The sequence below is a fragment of the Phyllobates terribilis genome, unplaced genomic scaffold (genome assembly GCF_046119375.1).
Source record: "Phyllobates terribilis strain yellow unplaced genomic scaffold, ASM4611937v1 Scaffold_10__3_contigs__length_209671492, whole genome shotgun sequence".
In the NCBI taxonomy this organism is placed as follows: Eukaryota; Metazoa; Chordata; class Amphibia; order Anura; family Dendrobatidae; genus Phyllobates; species Phyllobates terribilis.
In genome coordinates, this window is record NW_027362770.1 from 129,499,408 (window position 1) to 129,525,432 (window position 26,025).

A 26,025-nucleotide genomic window follows, 5' to 3' on the forward strand; every position below is an offset into this window, starting at 1 on the left:
TGGGCAAGTCCACCTCTGGACCAGGAAGCACCTGCCAGTTACCTGCCCGCTACCTGCCGTACCTGCTAGCCCGCTCACCTGGGAGCGCTCACCTGCTAGCCCACTCACCTGGGAGCGCTCACCTGCTACCAGCCTGCTAGCCTACCTGGAGGCTCCGCCGTCACTTGCCGTGACCACCTGCCTGCCAGCCAAGAGACTCTTACCCGCTCAGCCGTCACTTGCTGTGACCGCCTGCCTGCCAGCCAAGAGACTCTTACCCGCTCAGCCGTCACTTGCTGTGACCGCCTGCCTGCCAGCCAAGAGACTCTTACCCGCTCAGCCGTCACTTGCCGTGACCACCTGCCTGCCAGCCAAGAGACTCTTACCCGCTCAGCCGTCACTTGCCGTGACCGCCTGCCTGCCAGCCAAGAGACTCTTACCCGCTCAGCCGTCACTTGCCGTGACCGCCTGACTGCCAGCCAAGAGACTCTTACCTGCTCAGCCGTCACTTGCCGTGACCACCTGCCTGCCAGCCAAGAGACTCTTACCTGCTCTTCCGTCACTTCCCGTGACCACCCGTCTACTCACCCAGAGACTGCTACCTACCTGTTGTGTCAACCCGCTACTCCAGTCAGTCCCAGCTACCTGACCCGTGGGAGCCACCTGCTCTATTACAAGGTCGTCCCCAGTATAACACCTGCCCCTCGGGGTCCCTCCTTGTTCCAAGGCACAGAGGTTCCACCACCCGGCCCCATTACAGTTTGCTCGGGCCATGGAATCCGGTGGCACCCAAGCTCCCTCGCTCTCTGACCTGTTCCACGAAGTCTCCCGTCAGAGATCCCAACAGGAATCCATCCTGAACCACCTGCGTAATGTCAACTCCCGCCTGGACACACTGACTGCTCCACCTGGACCTGCCTCCAGTCGTATGACTCACGCCCCGCCAGCGCCGCTGCCCATCAATGCCATGGTACCCGGTCCGAGTCCCCGGCTCTCTGCACCGCCTCGTTTTGGTGGAGATCCCGCCTTGGCTCGAGGCTTCATTAACCAGTGCACCCTGCACTTTGAACTCTTGGCACATCACTTTACCACCGACCGGGCCAAAGTGGCCTTCATCATGTCCCATCTCACTGGGGAAGCACTAGCTTGGCTAAATCCCCTGTGGGAGAGAGGGGATCCCCTGGTATCCAACTTGTCAGCTTTCCTCACTGCTTTCTGGAAAGTCTTCAATGAACCGGGATGAAAGACCTTGTCAGCCTCCTCTCTGCTACGTCTCCACCAAGGGAGTCTCACCGTAGGCCAATATGCCATACGGTTCCGTACCCTCGCTTCTGAGCTTGCCTGGGATAACGAGGCCCTGCTGTCCGTCTTCTGGGAGGGTCTTTCCGGTCGGAATAAAGATGAACTTGCCGGTCGGGACATCCCTACCACCCTGGACGACCTGGTGTCACTTGCTACCCGGATTGACATCCGGTTCCAGGAACGTACCAAGGAAACCACCCGTGAGAGGTTTCCCCGCCTTGCTCCTAACTTCCAGAGACCTGTCTCTTCTTCAGTCACTCCCCGGGCGCACTCACCCGAGCCCATGCAGGTCGACCAGACCAAGTTGGTCAAATCCCGCCAGGAGTCACGCCGGGCCGAGGGAAGCTGTTTCTATTGTGGCAGCAAGGAGCACCTGATCCGTTCCTGCCCGGAGAGGCCGGGAAACGCCGGTGTCTAGGATCGCTCGGAGAGGTCGTCCTAGACAAAGGTAAGTCCTCTCCCTCCCTGACTTTGTCTGTCTCTTTCTCCTGGGGAGAGGATCGGCACTTTGAAATCACCCACCTGGACTCTGGAGCTGCTGGGAACCTCATCTCCCAGTCCTTGGTAGAGAGATACCGTATTCCCACCAAGACTCTCACTGAACCTTTGTCAGTTGCCTCCGTGGATGGTAGACTCCTTCCAGTGCCCATCCTGGTCGTCACTGAACCCTTAACTCTGCAGGTGGGAATGCTGCACTCAGAGAAGATCTCCTTCCATGTGCTATCCGGGCTCTCTCACTCCCTGTTGCTAGGTCTACCTTGGCTCCAGACACATGAACCTGTATTGAACTGGCGATCCAGTGAAGTACTCCGGTAGGGTCCAGACTGCCATAAGACCTGCCTGGTTCCGGTCCACCCAGCTCGCCCTTCGCCTACTCCAGCTAATCTACCCGGTCTCCCGGCTCCATACTGGCCCTATGCGGACGTCTTCGGTAAAAAGGAAGCAGAGACGTTGCCACCCCATAGGCCATATGACTGCCCGATCGACCTGGTACCTGGCGCCACTCCTCCCCGTGGGCGTATCTACCCGTTGTCTGCGGCCGAAACCTGGGCCATGTCTGAATACATTGAAGAAAATCTGGCTAGGGGATTTATCCGAAAATCTACCTCCCCGGCTGGAGCCGGATTCTTCTTTGTCAAAAAGAAAGACAGCTCGCTACGTCCCTGTATTGACTACAGAGGACTCAATCTAATCACTGTAAAAAACAAATACCCCCTGCCGTTCATCTCCGAATTGTTTGACCGTCTCAAGGGCGCCAGGATCTTCTCCAAGCTGGATCTACGAGGAGCATATAACCTGGTCCATATCCGTCAAGGAGACGAGTGGAAGACAACATTCAATACCCGGGACGGTCACTATGAGTACCTTGTGATGCCCTTTGGTCTCTGTAATGCCCCTGCTGTCTTTCAAGAGCTGGTCAACGACATCTTCCGTGACCTCCTGTATTCCTGCGTAGTGGTATACCTGGACGATATCTTGGTCTTCTCTCCGGATCTCCCCACACACCGGAGGAATGTTCGTCAGGTCCTGCTTAGGCTTCGGCAGAACCACCTCTATGCCAAATACGAGAAGTGCCTCTTCGACCAGAACTCCCTTCCATTCTTGGGCTATGTCATCTCCCAGACAGGTCTGCAAATGGATCCCGAGAAGCTCTCTGCCATCCTAAAATGGCCCCGTTCAGAGGGATTGAAGGCGATACAGCGATTCCTGGGCTTCGCCAATTACTATCGTCTTTTCATCCCACACTTCTCGTCCCGGACTGCCCCCATATCTGCGCTTACCCGTAAGGGGGCAAATCCCAAGGTATGGTCACCTGAAGCCGAGGAGGCCTTCCTTTCCTTAAAGAGAGCCTTCGCCTCTGCCCCCGTTCTGCACCGTCCGGACTGCAATTAACAATTCTACCTGGAGGTTGATGCCTCCTCCTCCGGAGCCGGAGCGGTACTCACCCAAAAATCTTCTACCGGGAGAATGGAAACCTGCGGCTTCTTCTCCAAAATCTTCTCCTCGTCTGAGCGCTACTACTCCATAGGAGACCGTGAATTGCTAGCCGTCAAATTGGCACTGGGGGAGTGGCGCTATCTGCTTGAAGGGGCTCTTTACCCGGTGATCATCTACACAGATCACAAAAACCTGGCATATCTCCAAAATGCCCAAAGACTTAATCCTCGCCAGGCCCGGTGGTCGTTGTTTTTTGCCCGCTTCGACTTCATACTTCATTTCCGCCCGGCGGACAAGAACGTCAAAGCTGATGCTTTGTCCCGGTCCTTCCTGTCCTCCGATCAAGAGGAGGAGCCTACGCACATCATTGACCTCTCCAAGGTGATGAATGTGGCCCCCTTGGATATGACTCGTCTTCCACCCGGTAAGACGTTTGTAGCAGTACCAGATCGGGAGAGGGTTCTTCGCTGGGGACATTCTTCTAAACTAGCTGGCCATGCTGGCCAAAAGAAGACCTTCCAGCTCATTACCCGGCATTACTGGTGGCCTACCCTGCGTAAGGACGTTGTAGACTTCGTCGCGGTCTGTTCATCCTGTGCCCGTAACAAAGTTCCCAGACATCTACCAGCTGGCCATCTCCTGCCCCTTCCTGTACCTGCTGCTCCATGGCAGCACATTGCTATGGACTTTATCACCGATCTTCCTTTTTCTGCCGGTTGTACAGTCATTTGGGTGGTCGCTGACCGCTTTTCTAAAATGGCCCACTTCATTCCCCTGCCTGGTCTTCCATCTGCACCCAAGCTGGCTAAAGACTTTATCCGCCACATCTTCCGTCTCCATGGCCTACCCCTCCACATCGTGTCGGATCGTGGGGTTCAGTTCACCTCACGCTTCTGGAGAGCCACATGTAAGTTGCTAGACGTCACCCTGGATTTCTCCTCCGCTTACCACCAACGGTCCAATGGTCAAGTGGAGCGGATCAATCAGATCCTGACCAGCTACCTCCGGCACTTCGTTAATGCCCACCATTCGGATTGGGTGGATCTCCTACCATGGGCCGAATTCTCTTATAATAACCATGAGAGCGAATCCTCTTCCAAATCCCCGTTCTTTATAGTCGGTGGCCAACATCCCCGGATTCCAGTTCCTGTCTCCGCTTCTGTGGACAACCCTGCCGCGGAGTCTCTTGTCAGCGAATTTTCTACTATTTGGGAGAGTACCAGGTCCGCTCTTCTTCTGTCCTCCGAGCGGATGAAGAGATATGCTGATAAGAGACGTCTGGATCCGCCTCAATTCCGTCCGGGAGACCAGGTTTGGCTCTCTTCCAAACATGTGCGGCTCAAAGTACCCTCCTACAAGTTGGGCCCTCGATTCATCGGACCCTTCGAAGTCCTCAGGCAAATTAACCCAGTGGCCTACAAATTAAAACTCCCGGCCACCCTACGCATTCCCAACTCCTTCCACGTATCCCTCCTCAAACCCATTGTCCTTAACACTTTTTCCGACAATTCAGGTACTCCTCCTACTCCGGTTTCTGCTGAGGACTTTTTTGAAGTGGAGAGTATCCCGGCCACCAAGGGGGTAAGAGGGAGAACCTTTTTTCTGGTGGATTGGAAGGGGTTTGGTCGTGAGGAAAGAACTTGGGAACCCAGGGAGAACATGAACGCTCCGCTTCTCCTTGAGAAATTTCTCTCTGGCCTAAAAAAGGGGGGGCCTAAAGGGGGGTTACTGTAGCATCGGCGTCTCTGCCTCCTGCTAGGCAGAGACGCCGTCCCTCTCACCTTCCTGCTCAGCGCACGGCGTCCTCCAGCGCTCCTTCCCTCGCTGCTTCCGGCGCGCGCTCCTTCCCGGGCACTGTGCTTAGGGCGCGCACGCGCGTGCTCCCCCTCTCTTAAAGGGACTGCGCGCCGTCCTAAGGAGTCCCCGGCCAATAGCCGGAGGACTTCCCATATATAAGGCACCTCCTCCAAAATGGAGGTGCCCCAGCAAAGTTGTTGCAAAGCATACTCACCTCTGCTTCAGCCCTCAGGTCCCGTTGCCAGCCTGACTACCAGTCCTGTCTGCCTGCTTGTCTTCTCTTCAGCCCGACAGTCTGTCTCCTGCATCCGCCAGTCTGTCTATGGGCAAATCCACCTGCAGACCAGGAAGCACCTGCCAGTTACCTGCCTGCTACCTGCCGTACTTGCTAGCCCGCTCACCTGGGAGCGCTCACCTGCTAGAGCGCTCACCTGCTACCCGCCTGCTAGCCTACCTGGAGGCTCCGCCGTCACTTGCCGTGACCACCTGCCTGCCAGCCAAGAAACTCTTACCCGCTCAGCCGTCACTTGCCGTGACCGCCTGCCTGCCAGCCAAGAGACTCTTACCCGCTCAGCCGTCACTTGCCGTGACCGCCTGCCTGCCAGCCAAGAGACTCTTACCCGCTCAGCCGTCACTTGCCGTGACCGCCTGATTGCCAGCCAAGAGACTCTTACCCGCTCAGCCGTCACTTGCCTTGCCCACCTGCCTGCCAGCCAAGAGACTCTTACCTGCTCTTCCGTCACTTCCCGTGACCACCCGTCTACTCACCCAGAGACTGCTACCTACCTGTTGTGTCCACCCGCTACTCCGGTCAGTCCCAGCTACCTGACCCGTGGGAACCACCTGCTCTATTACAAGACCTGCCCCTCGGGGTCCCTCTTTGTTCCAAGGCACAGAGGTTCCACCACCCAGCCCCGTTACAACGTGGAGGTCAAAGTAGCTTAACAAGACGGTTTTAATGCCCCTTGGAAGAGACGTGGAGGTCCCAGGAGCTTAACAAGACGGTTTGAATGCCCCTCGGAAGAGACGTGGAGGTCACAGTAGCTTAACAAGACGGTTTTAATGCCCCTTGGAAAAGTGGTGGAGGTCACAGTAGCTTAACAAGACGGTTTTAATGCCCCTCGGAAGAGACGTGGAGGTCACAGTAGCTTAACAAAACGGTTTTAATGCCACTCGGAAGAGACATGGAGGTTCCAGTAGCTTAACAAGACAGTTTTAATGCCCCTTGGAAAAGTGGTGGAGGTCACAGTAGCTTAACAAGACGGTTTTAATGCCCCTTGGAAGAGATGTGGAGGTCCCAGTAGCTTAACAAGACGATTTTAATGCCGCTTGGAAAAGTGGTGGAGGTCACAGTAGCTTAACAAGACGGTTTTAATGCCCCTCGGAAGAGATGTGGAGGTCACAGTAGCTTAACAAGATGGTTTTAATGCCCCTTGGAAAAGTGGTGGAGGTCACAGTAGCTTAACAAGACGGTTTTAATGCCCCTCGGAAGAGATGTGGAGGTCCCAGTAGCTTAACAAGACGGTTTTACTGCCCCTTGGAAAAGTGGTGGAGGTCACAGTAGCTTAACAACACGGTTTTAATGCCCCTCGGAAGAGACGTGGACGTCCCAGTAGCTTAACAAGACAATTTTAATGCCCCTTGGAAAAGTGGTGGAGGTCACAGTAGATTAACAAGACGGTTTGAATGCCCCTCGGAAGAGACGTGGAGGTCACAGTAGCTTAACAAGACGGTTTTAATGCCCCTTGGAAAAGTGGTGGAGGTCACAGTAGCTTAGCAAGACGGTTTTAATGCCCCTTGGAAGAGACGTGGAGGTCCCAGTAGCTTAACAAGACAGTTTTAATGCCCCTTGGAAGAGACGTGGAGGTCACAGTAGCTTAATAAGACGGTTTTAATGCCCCTCGGAAGAGACGTGGAGGTCACAGTAGCTTAACAAGACGGTTTTAATGCCCCTTGGAAAAGTGGTGGAGGTCACAGTAGCTTAACAACACGGTTTTAATGCCCCTTGGAAAAGTGGTGGAGGTCACAGTAGCTTAACAAGACGGTTTTAATGCCTCTTGGAAAAGTGGTGGAGGTCACAGTAGCTTAACAAGACGGTTTTAATGCCCCTTACAAGAGCCATACAGTACATATATTACAAACATTATTCCCATTATTGGGGAGTGGGTCTCCCATAGTCTTTGCCTATGCCTTCCAAGCAAAAGCTGCCAAAAATTAGGACGGAGGAACTTGCAATGCCCCTTACAAGAGCCATGCAGTACAGCATATTACAAACATTATTCCCATTATTGGGGAGTGGGTCTCCCATAGTCTTAGCCTATGACTTCCAAGCAAAAGCTGCCAAAAATTAGGACGGAGGAACTTGCAATGCCCCTTACAAGAGCCATGCAGTACAGCATATTACAAACATTATTCCCATTATTGGGGAGTGGGTCTCCCATAGTCTTTGCTTATGCCTTCCAAGCAAAAGCTGCCAAAAATTAGGACGGAGGAACTTGCAATGCCCCTTACAAGAGCCATGCAGTACAGCATATTACAAACATTATTCCCATTATTGGGGAGTGGGTCTCCCATAGTCTTTATTTATGCCTTCCAAGCAAAAGCTGCCAAACATTAGGAGGAAATGCAATGCCCGTTCGAAGAGCCGTGGAGGTTAGAGTTAATTAAAAACAACATTTCAATGCCCCTTGGAAGAGCTGTGGAGTTCAGAGTGGTTTAACAAGACGCTTTTAATGCCCCTTTGAAGAGACGTGGAGGTCCCAGTAGCTTAACAAGACGCTTTTAATGCCCCTTGGAAAAGTGGTGGAGGTCGCAGTAGCTTAACAAGACGGTTCTAATGCCCCTTACAAGAGCCATACAGTACAGCATCTTAAAAATATTATTCCCATTATTGAGGAGTGGGTCTCCCAGTCTTTGCTTATGCCTTCCAAGCAAAAGCTGACAAAAATAAGGACGGAGGAACTTTCAATAATGGCAACACGGACCACGGTCACCCTGGTGGTATAGTGGTGGTGGAGGCTGAGGATAAGGAGAAGAACATAAAACAGCCGAAATGTGGAAGCGTATACCCATGTGTGGGTGTGAAGCGGTGCATGTGAATACACCTCCCGAAATAACACAGTGGATTTGACTTTATGTTACTCTGCTGTCATTTGGTGGTGATGAGAAGTCTGGACCAATCCAGCCCTTGTTCATTTTGATAAGAGTCAGCTTGTCAGCATTGTCAGTTGACAGGCGAGTGTGCTTATCAGTTATAATTCCCCCAGCGGCACTAAAAACACGCTCCGATAACACGCTAGCGGCAGGGCAGGCCAGGACCTCCAAGGTGTACAGAGTGAGTTCATTTCAAGTGTACAGCTTGGATACCCAATAACTAAAAGGCAAGGCACAGAGGAATCACGGAGGACGCTGGTACGGTCGGCAAGTACTCCCTCACCATCTTTTGAAACTTTACACTCCTTGTGAGAGTACCCCGCACCTCAGGGTCTGTCCGAAGGGAGGGTCTGAGAAAACTGTCCCAGAACTTTGACAGTGTTCCCCTGCCTCTGCTGGATTGGAGTTGCGTCTCTCTCGCATGTACGCCTTGGTTGGGCAACGAACTGTGACCTCTGCCGCTAGCGTGTTCAGATGGGTATTTTTTTAACAGTTCTGTAGCAAGGGCCTTCTGGTACTGCCACATTTTTGTAGACCTCTCCACCTCAGGAATAAGAGAGTGAAAGTTCTCCTTGTAGCGGGGGTCTAAAAGTGTCACCAACCAGTAATGACTGTCATCCAACATTTTGACAACGCGAGGGTCACGGTTAAGGCAGCGTAACAAAGTCAGCCATGCGTGCCAGACTGATAAAGGGCAAGACTTTCGTGTCCTCACCAAGATGACGACTGACCATGCTCTCCTCCTCCTCCTCCTCCCCCCTGTCCTCAGGCCACCCACGCTGAACCGACTGTATGACAGTTGTACAGGTACTACCGTCTACAGCGCATGATACAAGCTCCTGTTCTTCCTCCTCCTCCTCCTCCTCTCTCTCATTGTCCCCCAATGCACGTTGGGATGAGATGAGGCTGGGCTGTGTGTAATCGACCGCTACGGCTTCTTGATCCATCTCATCATACTCTGGCTGCAATGCCTCCTCTTTAATTCTCTGCAGAGAGTGTTGCAAAAGACAGACAAGTGGAATGCTGACGCTAATGATGTTGTCATCGCCACTCACCATCTTGGTGGACTCCTCAAAGTTTGTCAAGATGGTACATATGTCAGACATCCAGGTCCACTCCTGAGGTCTTATGTGTGGAGTATGACCTGAATATCAACGGCCTTGTTGCAGCTGGTACTCCACAACTGCTTTCTTCTGCTCACAAATCCTTTGCAACATGTGGAAGGTAGAGTTCCAACGTGTGGGGAGATCACACACCAGTCGGTGTGACGGAAGCTGCAAACGCTGCAACACAGCAAGGGCAGCGGAAGCTGTAGCCGACTTGCGAAAATGAGCTGACAGGCGGCGTACTTTGATGAGCAGATCTGGCAACTCGGGGTACGATTTAAGAAACCGCAGAACCACGAGGTTAAGCACATGACCCAGGTGTGTGATCTCGCCTCGCCTCAGAGCCGCAGCCAGGTTACGGCCATTGTCACACACGACCATGCCTGGATGTAGTTTCAGCGGTCTCAGCCACAGATCTGCCAGCTCTTTCACAGCTGTCCACAACTCACAAGCAGTGTGAGGTTTCTCACCTAAGCTTATGAGTTTCAGCACATCCTGCTGCCGCTTGGCGGAGGCAGTACTGCAGTGCTTCCAGCTTGTAACTGATGTGGTGATATCTGAGATGGAGGCTGAATATGAGGTGGAGGAGCAGGATGATGCGCAGGAGCTGTACACTGTGGGGGCAACTCTGACTGACATAGGGCCCGCAATCCTCGGTGTGGGGAGGATGTGTTCCGTCCCAAGGTCCGACTGGGTCCCGGCTTCCACTATGTTTACCCAGTGTGCCATGAGGGAGATGTACCGTCCCTGGCCACAAGCACTTGTCCACGTGTCCGTTGTCAGGTGGACTCTCCCAGTAACTGCGTTGTTGAGGGCACGGCAGATGTTTTGGGACACGTGCTTGTGTAGTGCGGGGGTGGCACACCGGGCAAAATAGTGTCGGCTGGGGACCGAGTACCGAGGGACGGCCACCGCCATAAGGTTGCAGAAGGATTCCGTCTCCACCAGCCTAAAAGGCAGCATTTCCAACGCAAGCAGTCGTGAAATGTGCGAATTTAGGACTGTGGCCTGTGGGGCGTTAGCTGCGAATTTCCGCTTTCGTTCAAAGGTCTGGGATATGGACAATTAAACGCTGCGGTGGTACGTGGACGTGGACGTTGATGCTGTTTCTTGAGAAACTGCCATAACAAGTGAAGACTGAGAGGAGGGGGCATCTTTGCATGCAGTATGGACAGGGGATTGCCTTGCACACACAACAGGGGGTCCTATTGCACGCACAACAGCGGAAGAAGCAGTGGTGACACCCGCTGACACTGGTCGTGGACCCTGGGGTTCGGCCCACAAAGTCGGGTGCTTTGCTGCCATGTGCCTGATCATGCTGGTGGTGGTCAGGCTGGTAGTTTTGTCACACCTGCTGATGCTGGCATGGCAGGTGGTACAAATGGCCTTTTTGGGGTTATCAGCAGAGTCTTTAAAAAAATTCCAGACTCTGGAAGACCTACAGGTTGTACTGGCAACGTCCCTCGTGTTGGTGTTACCGGGAACTGTTGCCTGCCTTCTGTGTTCGGCCACCACATTTCTTCTTCCTGCCTGTTGGGGTACTCTGCCTCCCTCACCCTGTGTGCTGCTGGCCTCGCTCTGCATGTCCTCCTGCCACGTTGTGTCAGTTACTAGATCATCCACCACCTCCTCCTCTTCCACTTGTGCACCACGATCCTCCTTCTCACTTCCTGGCAATTGTGTCTCGTCATCGTCCACCTCTTGTGACAAATTGCCAGCGTCGACTTCTTCTGGGATCTCCTCTTCCACCACTTCAAGTGGAGCAGGCGAGGGGCACAAATCTGGAAATGGACCAGTGAACAGCTCTTCAGAGTGTCCAAGTGTGGGATCAGTTGCTGTCTGACGACACTCGGCATGGTGGGAGGAAGGAGCATCAGGGTGAGGAGGAGTATGCGGTCGAGGCTCACGGCTACTAAGATTTGACCATGTGGAAGACAGACCGGGGGTGGTGGTGCCCAGGTAACTGGAAGTATTATCTGCTATCCAATTAATAACCTGTTCACACTGATCAGTTCGCAATACTGGTGTTGTTCTGTGCTTCCCTAGTAATTCGGTCAAGAAGTGGGAGCGAGAAGATGTGGCTGTTGGTTGTGGCACATTTTCACCTTGGCCACGGCCCCATCCTCTGCACGCACCATCGCCAGAATGTCCAGTTCCACGTCCCTTGCCACGCGCCTTGCCCATTGTAAAGGAAGTAAAATAGCTTACACTCGCACTATCAATGGAAAAAGGGTAATAAAAAGTAGATTAGAACCGTGGAAGAGGAAAACCACAGTTCTATTTCTCTGGCCTACACCTGACTCTTTTAAACAATCTGAACAATCAGGGAGAAACTATTACTGTTTTTCTTTACGGAAAAAATAACAAAAGCTGGATAATAGAGAATTTTTACCGTGGAACGGCAAAACCACAGTTATAATTTACTGGTGTATACCAGACTTTTTTAAATATATATATTTGCAGCTGAACAGTGAGCGACACACTCAAACTGTTTTTTTTTAGATACAAATGGCCCAAAAGTGGATAATACAGAGGTTTGAACCGTGGAACTGCAAAACCACACTTCTGTTTCTCTGGCCTACACCAGACTATTTTCAACAGATATATTTGTGTCTGAACTGTCACAGACACACTTTTTTTTTTTTTGAAAATGGCGCCCGCCCCAGAAGAACGAGCACCATAATGTGCGCGCCAAAAGACCAGTGGAGGCCACCTCCCATCGTGGGCCGGGTCCCAGAATGGCGCCAAAGAAGGAGCCCACCCCCAACAGCCATGAGTGCGGCTGTGGAGATGTCCATCAAGGTGGGGGGACTGCCCCTGAAAGTGATTGCTACCAAGTTGCCCCGGGACCACCCCCAATGGGGGTGGGAAGAGAAGAAAACTGTGGGGCAGGGCGCGGTCTGGATCAGTCTAGACAGACCGCACCCGGGAATGGACGCATTCCACAGCACCAACCTGTTGGCCCGGAGCCTGCTGCAGGCTGAACCACCCTGCAACCTGGCAGAGATCCTAGCGCAGCTCCCTAGAGACCCGGAGCGTGCGCAAGCGGCACTGGAGGACCTGGAGCGGAGGATGGTCCGAGCACAGCGGGGTGCGCTCATCGAGTGGAGGGAGGAACTGGCCCGGCAGGCTGGAATCCACCAGCGACAGGCCTCAACCGCACCCCGGAGTCTGCCTGCCTCTGAGGACGGCGCAGGAGGAGTGAGGGCCGGAGACGCCGCCGCGGAGGGAGCCGTGAGGACTGAGGCAGGTACAGGGGACGTAACCACCCCAGGCCCAGCAGCTGCAAGTCTGCCCCAGCATCCCGTCGCAGAACCCAAAGCCCCACTCACCGCACCCGTTGCCGCGCTGCCACTGCTCCCACCTGGGCTTCAAGCGGCGAGCGCCGCGGCCGCGCCCCGCCCAACGCCACGCCCCTTGACCCCGGGCGCCGTAGAGAAGGAAGCGTCATTGGCCCGGTCACAAGGCCTGGTTAACCCGGGCGCCGCTACCCGGACTGGGCCGCCACCAGACGTGACCAGAAGACCCCCGGCCTGGTCGCAAGGCCGAGTGCCCCTGGGCGCTGCTCCCAAACCGGGTCCCCCCACTATACCACCGCTGGGCGTGGACCTATTTGTTCATCATACTGGCCCGGATGGACTGCCGCTGGAGTGGCCGGCTGAACTGACCAGCAGTCAGCCATGGAAAACCCAGCCCCCGCGCGAGCCTCTGATACCAGCTCCGGAGCCAGTAGAGGTCACCCCGCTCCCATTAGAAGATGCCCAATTTGAGTGGGACCCCGCCGGCGAGAGCTTGATGGGGTTCACTCAGGAGACCCGGGCGGACGCGGTCTGTCGTCTGGAGGCTTGTCAGCAGCAACTGGCGACCTTCGAACAGGAACGGCGGGAGAGGCGCGTCAGGGAGGAGCGGCTCCAGGCTCGAAGCGCTGAGCAAAAGCGCAAAGCCCGTCAGGACCCCCGGGCCGCCCGCGGTCCCTGAATCACCGGGACCATAATTAAATTCCACATGGAAAACGGCTGGGGTTTCATCAGGGGCCCGGAAACGGCAGGCGAAGTCTTTGTGACCCGCAGAGACGTTGAAAGCCACCTACCGGAGGGACACCGTGGACGTGACCTCTACCCTGGTGACGTGGTCACCTTCACCCGACACGAGGGCGCAAAAGGACCATACGCCCTCCATGGCCATCGGCTTACAGAGGAGGAGCTGCAGCACTATGGCTATGAGGGAAGCCAAGAGGACCCGGACGGGTCTGAAGAACAGTATGAGGAGGAAGAAGGAGCATCTGGAGGACACCGCTACTAGTAAGTAGCAAAGTACCTGTATATATAGTTACCCGTCAGGGTACAAGAACTGTTAAAGAGGAATGTTGTGAAACTGTTGACTGTGTGAACGTTACCCTCCCCCTACATCCCTAACCTGGCTGAGGACTGAGAACAGCCATTCCCCTTTCCAACCGGCCGAGGACTGGGAACGGCCAATCCCCTGTAAATAGTTGCTCTTCCTAAAGCGCCCCCTACTGGTTTTATAACAAGACTGCAACGTCTACCTCGGGACAGAGAGTCCCTCACGTCTAAAAGTTTGCCAAAGTTGCAGCACTTAGAAGAAGAATGCACACCTGGTCGCAAGTTGCACCATGGCCAGGATCCAAGAATGTGTTTTGCTTAAAAATATTTTATGTAAAGAGAGTTTTATATGCTGCTAAATAGCACTGTGACTGTTTTCTATAATGTTTATATGTCAAAAGAGTTCCAGAAGTATTAGTACGTGATTTATAATAGTGTAACAAGTGAAGAAAAGTGTTTCCCATAAAGGGAACTGAACCGTGTTGCCTGTTTCCTAATGTGAAAAGTTTTGAAAAAGTTTGCATGTCCTGTATTTAATTGTTTTTGCTCTGTTCCAGCCCGAGGACGTACTGTGGTTTACCAGGGGGGAATGTAGCGCCCCGAGGGCTCGGCCGCTACTGGGGTATTGCACCTCTGCCAGAGGTGTGATATTCCACTCCCGGGTAAGGATGGAGTGTGGACCAGGGCTCAGTTAGCTGCATACAGCACACTCACCCCATTTCCGAGGGACAGTTCAACGGTGCTCCCATTAGACAGAAATGCAGGCACGACAGACCATGTCCCTGGCTGGAGTGGGGAGGGGGGAGGAATACCCAGTGGTGTAGGAGCAGATAGGGGTTGGTTTCTGAGCATAGGAAGGAGCTCATTGGTTGCTGGTCACCTGAGCTCACACACTAGGGAAGGGTATATAAGGTGGGCACCATCTTAGTTCTGTGTGCAGAGACGAGTAGAAGAAGTCAGTTCAGTCAGAGAAGAAGCAGAGTGGAGATGTGACAGGGAGCTGTGGCTCAGCCTCGGCCCAGCTCCATGAGACAGGCCTAGAGCGAAGGCCGGAGTAGAAGAAAGGAACAGAAAGGAACAGCAAGGAACAGAAACAGAAAGAGAAGTATCCAAAGTGTGGAAAGGCTCAGAAACAAGAAGGTGGAAGGGACCCTAAGAACCCATGAGAATACAGGTTGAAGGGTCAGGCAGATTAAGGGTACCGGATCCCAAGTTGGTGGAGGAGAAACAACCCTCAGCCAAAGACCGGAGGTCGTGATCATTTATTGGTGCGACACCTCATCAAACCTGCTAGGAAGGCACCATATAGAACAGTGGGGAACGGGATCCACGTTTACCCGCACAAGTTCGCGGCAGCTGGACAAAAGTGGGTCACTGGTGAGGCAGGCCAGAGAAAGGATAAAAGGGGGTCCTGGGCCATGCTCCTGAACTGCCTGGGGGTTGACCGAGCCCCTCACCTGGTGGACACCGCACGGCTTGGGTGGTCACTACTGGTGCCGAAGTGACCCGGAGCACATGAACTGTGAGTAAAAGACATTGGACTGCAGTACGTTGTCTGTGTACTTTCTTGCTCCTCCAGCACTACCGGTACTGGGACTCCCTGCACCATCACCTCCACCATCCATTGCACTGCCCTGGGGCTACACTCTTCCCGTGGGGAGTTATCCAATCTCAGCTGCACCCACCATCAGCCTCAGGGGATTACCTTGCAGCGGCGGTTCATAATAACCGCAATCCACGGGTGGCGTAGTCGGACATTATCAACAGCACATAGCAGACTACCATTGGTCTGACCAGCCTGAGCCACGGAACCGGGTTGCCACTACTACCCCCATCGTTCCCCTATTGCCCGGATCCGAGTGCCCCACGGCCCAGGGGGCGAGTCACTATCATAGGTACAAGAGCCGTCAGTGATAATCACAGATATGTGAATGGTCCCATAGACTATCATAGGTACAAGAGCCGTCAGTGATCACAGATATGTGAATGGTCCCATAGACTATCACAGGTAGGAGAGAAGACATTGATAATCACAAATATGTGAATGGTCCCATAGACTATCATAGGTACGAGAGCCGTCAGTGATAATCACAGATATGTGAATGGTCCCATAGACTATCATAGGTACGAGAGCCGTCAGTGATAATCACAGATATGTGAATGGTCCCATAGAATATCATAGGTACAAGAGCCGACAGTGATAATCACAGATATGTGAATGGTCCCATAGTCTATCATAGGTACGAGAGCCGTCAGTGATAATCACAGATATGTGAATGGTCCCATAGACTATCATAGGTACGAGAGCAGTCAGTGATAATCACAGATATGTGAATGGTCCCATAGAATATCATAGGTACAAGAGCCGACAGTGATAATCACAGATATGTGAATGGTCCCATAGTCTATCATAGGTACGAGAGCCGTCAGTGATAATCACAGATATGTGAATGGTCCCATAGACTATCATAGGTACGAGAGCAGTCAGTGATAATCACAGATATGTGAATGGTCCCATAGAATATCATAGGTACGAGAGCCGTCAGTGATAATCACAGGGAGCACTCATAAGCAAAAATCGGACATCTGAATGAGGCCTAAGGGTTCGTGCAGATGTCTGTGACACCTAGGCCGCGGCTCCACTATCAGTATTTGGTCAGTATTCGGTCAGTATTTTTTCACAGGAGTGGGAGCCAAAACCAAGAGTGGCTGATAAATGCAGAATTGGTGACTTGTTTCTATTATACCTTTTCTCTGATTGTTCCTCACCTGGTTTTGGCTCTCACGCCTGAGAAAAAATACTGACCTAATACTGATCAAATACTGATAGTGGGGCCGTGGCCTAAGGCTATGTTCACACATCATGTTTTTTTCAGTGTTCATTTTCTGCAGCAAAACCTGATCTCTTGCCAGGAGCTTGTTTGGGATTTTTGTTGCTGTTTTCTTGCTTTTTTTGGTGCTTTTTTTTTCAGCGTTTTGTCTCTGTTATGCATGTACATAAAGTTCAGTGGAAAAAAAAAAATCTCATTCTGGTTTAGGTACAAAAAATGCTGAAAACTTGACACCTGCGTTTTTTTCACCACCCATTACTTCCAATGGGTGAAAAAACGCCGAAAGAAGTACCTTGCTCTATTCTGCAAAAAAACCATGCAAAGCACAAAATACTGAACAAAAAAAAACAAAACTAGCTGTGTGCATGAGATTTCTGGAATCTCATAGACTTTGCTGGTACTGCAAAACGCAGCTGAAAAATTGCATAAAAAATGCATTAAAAAAACGCTGAAAAAAAACATGATGTGTGAATATAGACTTAGGCTGTGTGCCCACGATGTGTTTTTAATGCGTTTCTGCAGCGTTTTTGCAGCTGCAGAAACGCATTAAAAACGCATTAAAAATGCATGGTAGAAGGGCAGCAATGTTCCCCAATGATAATCCGCATGTGCTGTGCACATGCTGCGGAAATTTCCGCTGCGCATTATCATTGCGGAAAAAAACGCAGCACTACCAATTATTTTGCGGAAGTGCTGCGTCTTCGCCACCATTGACTTGCATTAGACCGCATGGATTACGCATCACTATATATGTAGATGCGTAATCCAAGCGTTCTAATGTGCGGATGGTACCCGGGTGTAGATGACAGGAGAGTCTCATCCACACCAAGGTACCATTAAAAAATCTGTAAAAAAAGAATAAAATAAAAAATAAATATATACTTACCTTCTGTCGGCCTGCACTGCGCTCCTCCTTGCTTCCCGGCACTTTGCAGTGGATTGAAGGACCTGCACTGACGTCAGAGTCATGTGACGGGTCACGCGACGCTGATGTCGGCAGGTCTTTCAATTCACTGCTGCCGTCAGCCGGGACCGAGCGAAACAAGCCAGCGCGGGCCATCGGAGGGTAAGTATATATTTATTTTTTTATTTTTACCACTCTCTCGGGTCACACTATATAAATCCATGCTGTTTGCATGGATTTATATAGTGTGACCTAGTTGTCACAAGCACTTTCCAAGTGATGCTAATCGCTTGGAAAGCGCTTGTCAATCCACATGCGGAAATGTCAGTGAATAACGCTCCATTTCCGCATGTCCCTGGCAGGAAAACGCATGTACAATCCGCATGTACAATCTGCATGTACAATCCGCATGCGTTTTTTTCTGCCAGGGAGATGCAGAAACGCTCAGGAAAAAATCCTGAGCATTTCTGCATCGTGGGCACATAGCCTTAGGCCACAATCAATGACGAAGATCACAATCAAAGACCTTGAACTTAAGATGGCCGTAGATTAAATATGAAACAATAACTGTTTCTTAAAAGTGTGTCCTCCACCCTCATCCACTACATGGTTCCCCCTATCTTTGGTTCCCCCCATCTCCTCTATCCCGGGCAGGGGCAGCACCCTGGTGCATTTAGGCCCCCTTCAGGACAGGAGTGGTGTAGTGTTGAATGGTGATGTCCTGAGAGATGCTCCATCCTTACCCGGAAGAGGAGATACCACACCTCAATCTGAGGTGCAGTACCCCTGCGGCGACTGAACCCTCAGGGGCGCCACACATGTGTTCGGAACAAACAAACGGTTAGAAACTGACTCCATGAGGGTGGTATGAGGGCCCGACCTCCACAGATGGGGTTTGTGCTCACAGCCCAACACCGTGCAGGACGCTTGGCATTTGCCACAGAACACCAGGATTGGCAAAGTCGCCACAGGCGCCCTGTGCTCTTCACAGATGAAAGCAGGTTCACACTGAGCACATGTGACAGACGTGACAGAGTCTGGAGACGCCGTGGAGAGCGATCTGCTGCCTGCAACATCCTTCAGCATGACTGGTTTGGCAGTGGGTCAGTAATGGTGTGGGGTGGCATTTCTTTGGAGGGCCGCACAGCCCTCCATGTGCTCGCCAGAGGAAGCCTGACTGCCATTAGGTACCAAGATGAGATCCTCAGACCCCTTGTGAGACCATATGCTGGTGCGGTTGGCCCTGGGTTCCTCCTAATGCAGGACAATGCCAGACCTCATGTGGCTGGAATGTGTCAGCAGTTCCTGCAAGATGAAGGCATTGAAGCTATGGACTGGCCCGCCCGTTCCCCAGACCTGAATCCGGTTGAGCACATCTGGGACATCATGTCTCGCTCCATCCACCAACGTCACGTTGCACCACAGACTGTCCAGGAGTTGGCGGATGCTTTAGTCCAGGTCTAGGAGGAGATCCCACAGGAGACCATCCGCAACCTCATCAGGAGCATGCCCAGGCGTTGTAGGGAGGTCATACAGGCACGTGGAGGCCAACCACAATACTAAGTATTCAATGAGAATATTTCATTCATTCAGATCTAGGATGTGTTATTTGAGTGTTCCCTTTATTTTTTTGATCAGTGTATATTCCTCTCAGGCCGAAGTCGGGAGGGGAGACCCCCTGACGTGCGTGCGTTGAGATCCAGACGTCTACATGAGCTATTGAGTGTCATTTATACTGCACGGTGACTACTAGAGAGGAGCAAATATATTCGCTCCTAGCGGACGTCAGTGGTCCGTGGCCACCCGTCGGGAGCCCAGCGAGTCGCCCCCTTATCTGCTGGAATCCCTCGTCAGACCCTGCGTGTCGCACTGCACCTACTAATCAGAAGAGGCGCCAGGGATTCCTGCAGTAAGGAGGTGGCGGACAGGGCTCCCGTCTGGTGGCCATGGACTACTGAAGTGGCCACTAGCCCTGGCTCCTGCACATGCACTCACTCATTTCTAGTCAATACTCTAATAAATACAATTGCAGGATTCCTGGTATTTTTTTCCCATCCCCCCCCCCCATAAAACAAGATGCCGTCACCACATTACATGTCCCCCAGAATGGGGCCATTAAAAACACTTGTGCTAAAAATAAAAATCCCGCTTTGTGAAAAATATGCCTCAAAATAAAATACGGCTTCTTCTGACAGAAAAGAGGTGACGGAAAAAAATACCAAAATTGTAAAAAATTGTCTTATAAACTAGAAATGAGCATTTTTTTTTACTAGTCTTGCAATGTGCGACATTGGTCGTATGAGGTCTGACACAATCTGTGCTGTGGCCGATTACACCTCGGCAGGACTATGTGCTGCGGCTCTGGCCGAGCGATCAATGAACGCTAATCTCGTTTCGCCATCCACTACCTCAGGACACACGTGGCTAAAAGGCCGCAGCTGATTGGCCTACCGTCTATCATTCTACGCTCCCATTGGTTGCTCCGCCCTAGCAACCCGGCCGCCATCTTGGAGAGGGCATGGAGGAGCAGTTAAGCCCTTAAACATCAGCGCTTGTTCTAAGCACACAGGTAAGTAACTGCGAGCAGGGCGGGGGCTACAAGGGGCGGCTGGGGGCTACAAGGGGCTCTAATGGCGGCTATATGGGCTCTCGGGGGCGGCGGGAGGTGAAGTCCGGTGGGGAGTTAATAAGGCGAGCGCTCATTGGCCGTCGGGGAGAGCCCGAGTCAGTATGAAGACACATGAATAGGCGGAGGGGGAGGGGAGAGCCGGGGACATGGGACGCATGATGGAGCGCAGCGGTGCGGGGCTTAGAGGGGAGACACACCTGCACTCGTGTCTGTGTAGCTGTCTCCCCTTGACAGACCCCGCACTGTGTCACACACGGGGAGTCTCCATTATTACATTGGCCCCTGTGCAGACACATTGTGCAGCGACTTCTTTGTCACCCACAGATTCCTAGATGGATGTTTGCACCAAGCTGACACTTTATGGTAAAACATGGCCGAGGCTTCTCCAGTCTATAAAATGTTTCATAAAATAAATCTTATATCCAGCGCAGAAATGTATTTATTCCGGACTTTGTGCACTATTGACCGCTGCAGCCAATCAGGCGGGCTCTTGATGTACTCATGATATGAGACCGATCACGTGACGACTGCAGCTAATCAGGCAGCCTTGTGCCATACTACTGGTATATTGAGAGTGATTACCAAACAGTGGCAGTACATCACATGACCGCTGCAACTAGTCAGGCAGACTTGTTCCATATTACTGGTATATTGAGATTGATCACTGAATGGTGACAGTACATCACGTGACCGCTGCAGCTAATCAGGCGGATTCGTGCCGTACTACTGGTATATTGAGAGTGGTCACATAACGGTGGCAGTACATAACGTGACCGCTGCAGCTAATCAGGAGGATTCGTGCTGTACTAGTGGTATAATAAAACCGATCACTGACCAGTGGCAATACATCATGTGACCACTGCAGCTAATTAGACATCCTCGTGCCAAACTACTGGTATAATGAGACCGGTCTCTAACGATGCCGCTAGATCAGGGGTCTCAAACTCAGTTGGGTAAATGGGCCGCACATTAAAAAAAAATGTTAGTTTGAAGGGCCGCGTTCTTTGTGGGAGATCAGTAATACTATTATTTTTCTGTATGACTTTTTTGATATTTTTTATTTTTTGTATGTTTTTTTATTCTTTTTAATGGTGTTTATCATGTATGGATTATGGTACAGGTCTTTTTTTACTTTTATATTTTTCCATTATTTTTTTCATACTTGTGAAATAAATATTTTCCTTTTTTTTTTTGTCGCGGTGCAGAGAGCAGGTCTCTGATTGGCCTGTGGCTGGTACTGGTATCGCGGTGCAGAGAGCCTGTCTCTGATTGGCCGATGGCTGGTACTGGTATCGCGGTGCAGAGAGCCTGTCTCTGATTGGCCGATGGCTGGTACTGGTATCGCGGTGCAGAGAGCCTGTCTCTGATTGGCCGATGGCTGGTACTGGTATCGCGGTGCAGAGAACTGGTCTCTGATTGGCTGGTACTGGTATCGCGGTGCAGAGAGCAGGTCTCTGATTGGCCGGTACTGGTATCGCGGTGCAGAGAGCCGGTCTCTGTGCTGCAATACATTCAGTTGAAAAGGAATGCAGACATCAGCTGCCCCCTGAACCGGTCCGCGATCGTCTTAGGGGCCTGAGGGCCATACACTGGAGCCTCGGGGGCTGCATGTTTGAGACCCCTGCACTAGATCATGTGACTGCTGCAGCTAATCAGGCAGAATTGTGCCGTACTACTGGTATATTGAGAGTGGTCACTGAACAGCGGCAGTACATCTCGTGACTGCTGCAGCTAATTAGGCAGACTCGTGCCGCACTACTGGTATAATGAGACCGATCACTGACCAGTGGCAATATATCACGTGACCACTGCAGCTAATCGAGCAGACTCATGCCGCACTACTGTTATAATGAGACTGATCACTTAACAGTGGCGCTAGATCACGTGACCACTGCGTCAGTAGCATGAGGTTTTCACTGCAGACCGGCGGGGCAGCTGGAGCGTCTGCTCTGGATCACTGGGAAAACGTACACCAGTGAAGTCCTAACATTTGCAGCGGTTACCCAACTTTTGTCCCATTGAAAATAAAATAACAAATACTCATATTTGGTACCGCTGCTTTAGTAAATGTCCGATCTGTCCAAATATAAAATAAACTAATCCAATCGGTAAACGGCGTAACGAGAAAAAAAAAGGTCAAAACGCCAGAATTACTTTTTTTGGGCCACCGCAACATTGCAATAAAATGCAATAAGAGGTGATGAAAACATGATATCTAAAGCAATGTGGTATCAATAAAAACATCAGCTCATTGTACAAATAATCAGCCCTCCTCTGAAAAATAGAGACGTTATGGGTCTCGGAAAATGGCGACATAAGCAAATATATTTTTTCATTACTAAATTAAAAAAAAAAAAATGTTTCGCCACTTAAAAAAAAACAAACTATACATGTTTGGTATCTGCGTACTCGTACTGACCTGGAGAATCATATTACCAGATCGGTTTTACCATATAGTGAACATGGTAAATAAAAAAAATAAAAAATAAAAAAAAATTGTGGAATTGTTCTTCTTTTTTTTTTTTTGCAATTTCACCACACTTGGATTTTTTTTTTTTCCCCGTTCTCCAGTACAATATGTAGTAAAAATCAATCACGTGATTCAAAAGTACAACTCGTCCCGGAAAAAAAAAAAATCCCTCACATTGATGGGGGAAAAAAAAAAAAGTTATGGGTTTTGGAAGAAGGGAAGGAGGAAAAAACGAAAGCATGAAAAATCGCAAGGTCACGAAGGGGTTACTGTTATGTATTTATACCCAATATTTTCTGGGATATATAGATATACAACTGCTTCTTTATGGTGTATCATTCCCACAGGTATATAAGTTGATTTAACAGGGTGTTAATAGTATTTAAGTTACATGTTTTCTCTTTGTCACTTTACACCATGAACTAAGGGCTGAATGAGCCTGAAACGCGTTCACACATTGTGTTTTTTTCTCAACTTTTTTTTTATGCAATTATTTTGCTGCGTCTTACAGTACCAGCAAAGTCTGAGATTCCAGAAATCTCATGCACACATCTTGGTTTTTGTTTCATCAGTATTTTGTGTTTTTTTTTTTTGCAGAATCGAGCATGTCCCTTCTTTCAGCGTTTTTCACCCATTGGAAGTAATGGGTGGTGAAAAAAACGCAGGAGTCAGTTTTTTTCCTCGTTTTTTTATTGTGCCAAAACCTGATATAGAATGAGATTTTTTTTTTCACTGATCTTTATGTACATGCATAAGATAAAAAAGGACAGTGAAAAAAAACGCAGCAAAAAACAAGCAAAATCCTGAACAAACCTTCCTGGCAAGAGATCAGGTTTTGCTGCAGAAAACAAAAAGCTGAAAAAAACCCGCAATGTGTAAACATAGCCTAAGACAGTAAAGTGGTGTTCTCTGTTGATGCTGGATTTTCCTATCCTTGAGGATAAAATTGGGCCGTTTTTCGTCAGTGTGCAGAATCCAAATTTCACCCATATTTAGTCCATTCCTTCCATCAGTGTGGAGTCTAATTTGAACCGCAAATTAGATAAAAACCAGACATGTCTATTTCTTTTTTTGTGGACTATCAATCAGTCCAAGGAAAAAATTGCCATGTGAAAATTTGAGTACTAGCTCTATACATGAACCGTAGACATCTGTATGAGGCTTAAAGGGATTGTCTGGTCTAGAATGACAAGTCTGCAGTCACTCTGGGTGACTGCAGACTTGTGAATCCTCCCAGCACACGCACTGTGCTGTGCGAGGATTCACCGGTGTCTAGAATGGCGGTCACGTATGCGATACTCCCTGGCAGAACCCATTTAATAGCCAGAACTCATCTTGTATTGAGCGAGGCTGCGCCGACTATATACTGTTATTAAATAGGGTTTTCCTCGATCTTAAAATAAAACCCAAATTCTAGTAGATTTTGTAAAATAAGCCAGATGGTACTCGCCTAGACCTGCTCCGCTGCTGCTCCAGTCTCTGTTGTTTGGCTGCAGCTGTGACGTCACTTTGAGAGCTTTCATCACCTATGCAGCCAATCCCTGAACTCGGCGACTCCTCCCATTAACATCGGCAAAGCCGCTGTGTTGAATAAATGACGGCAGCGGTGATACGCGATGTCGATATGACAAACAAGAGACCAGAGCAGCAGCGGAGAGCCGGAGCTGGGATGGACGAGTACCATATGCTTTTATGTTGTATGCCTGCGTTTTTGGGATCCACTTTGCAGAAGACAGACTTACGTTTTTTCAGTGACCTTGCCTCCTGAAAAAAAAAAAAGGAATGAAAATGATCCCAAAAAGTTGTGTGCACCCCAAAACTGTACCAATACAAACTACAGTTCCTCACTGAAAAAAACAAACTAGTCCTCAGAGAGATCTATCAACAAAGAAATAAAGTTACTGGTCTCTGAAAGTGGTGGCACAAGCCTCATTGTTCAACTTCTGAAAAATTTTAAGCCAATAAAATGTAAAGTGGTGCTTGAAAAATTGTGAACCCTTCAGAATTTTCCAGATTTCATGCATAAATTTGACCTAAAACAACATCTGATTTTCATACAACTGCTAAAAGTAGATAAAAAGGATCAAATGAGGCAAAAATATTAGACTTTGTCAATTGTTTATCTCGAAAAATTATCCAGTATCTCATGCCTGTGAGTGGCAAAAGTATGTGAACCTTTAGGCTATGTGCACACGTTGCGGAAATGAAGCAGAAAATTTCTGCTTCATTTTCGCATGTCCTCTCCCGGAAAAACGCATGCGGAATTCCGCACGCGTTTATCACGCGTTTTTCACGCGTTTTCGACATGCGGAATTGCCTTGCGTTTTTTCATGCATTGAATAAGGCAATTCTGCATACGGAAACGCAAAATTAATGAACATGCTGCGGATTTTTGAACGCAGCATAAACGCCGCGGAAAAATCCTCAGCATGGCCATAGAACTTGCGGATTCTCATTGGGGACCATGGGGTGCGGATTAACAAGCGTTTTACGCTGCGGAAAATCCGCATCAAAAACGCTTGTAATCCGCAACGTGGGCACGCAGCCTTAGAATTAGCAGATTAGAAGGGAAATTGCAGGTGTTTTCACTCAATGGGATAACCATCAGGTGTGAGTGGGCGACCTGCTTTACTGAAAGGGGTTTTATCGCCTTGTATCTTCAGGAGTGCATCAGACCTCTCTGATTTTTGCCTTGCCAGGTGGTGATGCACTTCTGGATGTGAATCCCTCAAAGAAAAAAAACCCCACAAAAACAACAAAAAGAAAGAAAAAAACAAGCTCCATTACAGCTATGTAAATAGAAAAATAAAAATTTGGGCTCTTTGAAGAATAGAAGGAAAAGACGAAAGAGGGGTTAAAACTTCTTGCCATTACTCACAAGGACCTTTTTTACTTGTGGGACAAGGTTGTTTATTACCTTTTTTTTAAAAGGTTCTTAATCTAACAATCTGATATTTCAATTCCTGGAAAGGAAAGAAGTAATGGATTCCTGGGACGTGATAGATCAGCGATGATTCACACTTATAATCTTCTGCATCATATACCTTGCACTATGCTAATTTCCAAGTATTTGCATATTGTTTGCAAGTAATTATTAATTTAGTGCCTCGAGGGTAATAATCTCTCATGTAGAAACGCATCAGAGACCAAATTTATTATTTTCCTTCTTACGTAAACACTAGATCATCCAAATAAGATGTGGCCGCCTGCAGCACAAAGGTGTATGAGATACGTGTATCCTGTATGTGAAGCGGACTGACTAAAGACAATGGACGTTCTTTAAAGAAATACTTAGCAGGTTTCTGCTACCTCATCTGAGAGCAGCCTAAAGTAGGCAAAGAGAAGCTGAATCCAACGATGTATCACTTAGATTACTGGGTGCGGCCGTTCTCACACAATTAGAGTATTTAGGTTTAGCAATACAGCAGAGCTGAGGAAGCTAGCCCTGCCCACACCACAGCAAACCCTGCCCACACCACAGCTAACCCCGCCCGCAACAGGCTGTCTGTGTACGAAGTCCATTGACAGTGAGCTGCTTATCACAGGTGGAGGCGTGTCGGACTAGCATGCACG

General features: G+C 50.1%; 1 protein-coding gene across 2 annotated transcripts in view; it reads left to right on the top strand.

Annotated features, from left to right (window-relative positions):
• Window positions 1-19,818: 19,818 nt before the first annotated feature.
• Window positions 19,819-26,025, top strand: part of HMGXB3 (HMG-box containing 3) — a 63,022-nt gene continuing 56,815 nt past the window's right edge. For both annotated transcript variants that reach the window (XM_073649779.1, XM_073649780.1), the window contains exon 1: window positions 19,819-19,922. The gene's annotated coding sequence lies outside the window, so the exon portion shown is untranslated. The remainder of the gene's footprint in view (window positions 19,923-26,025) is intronic.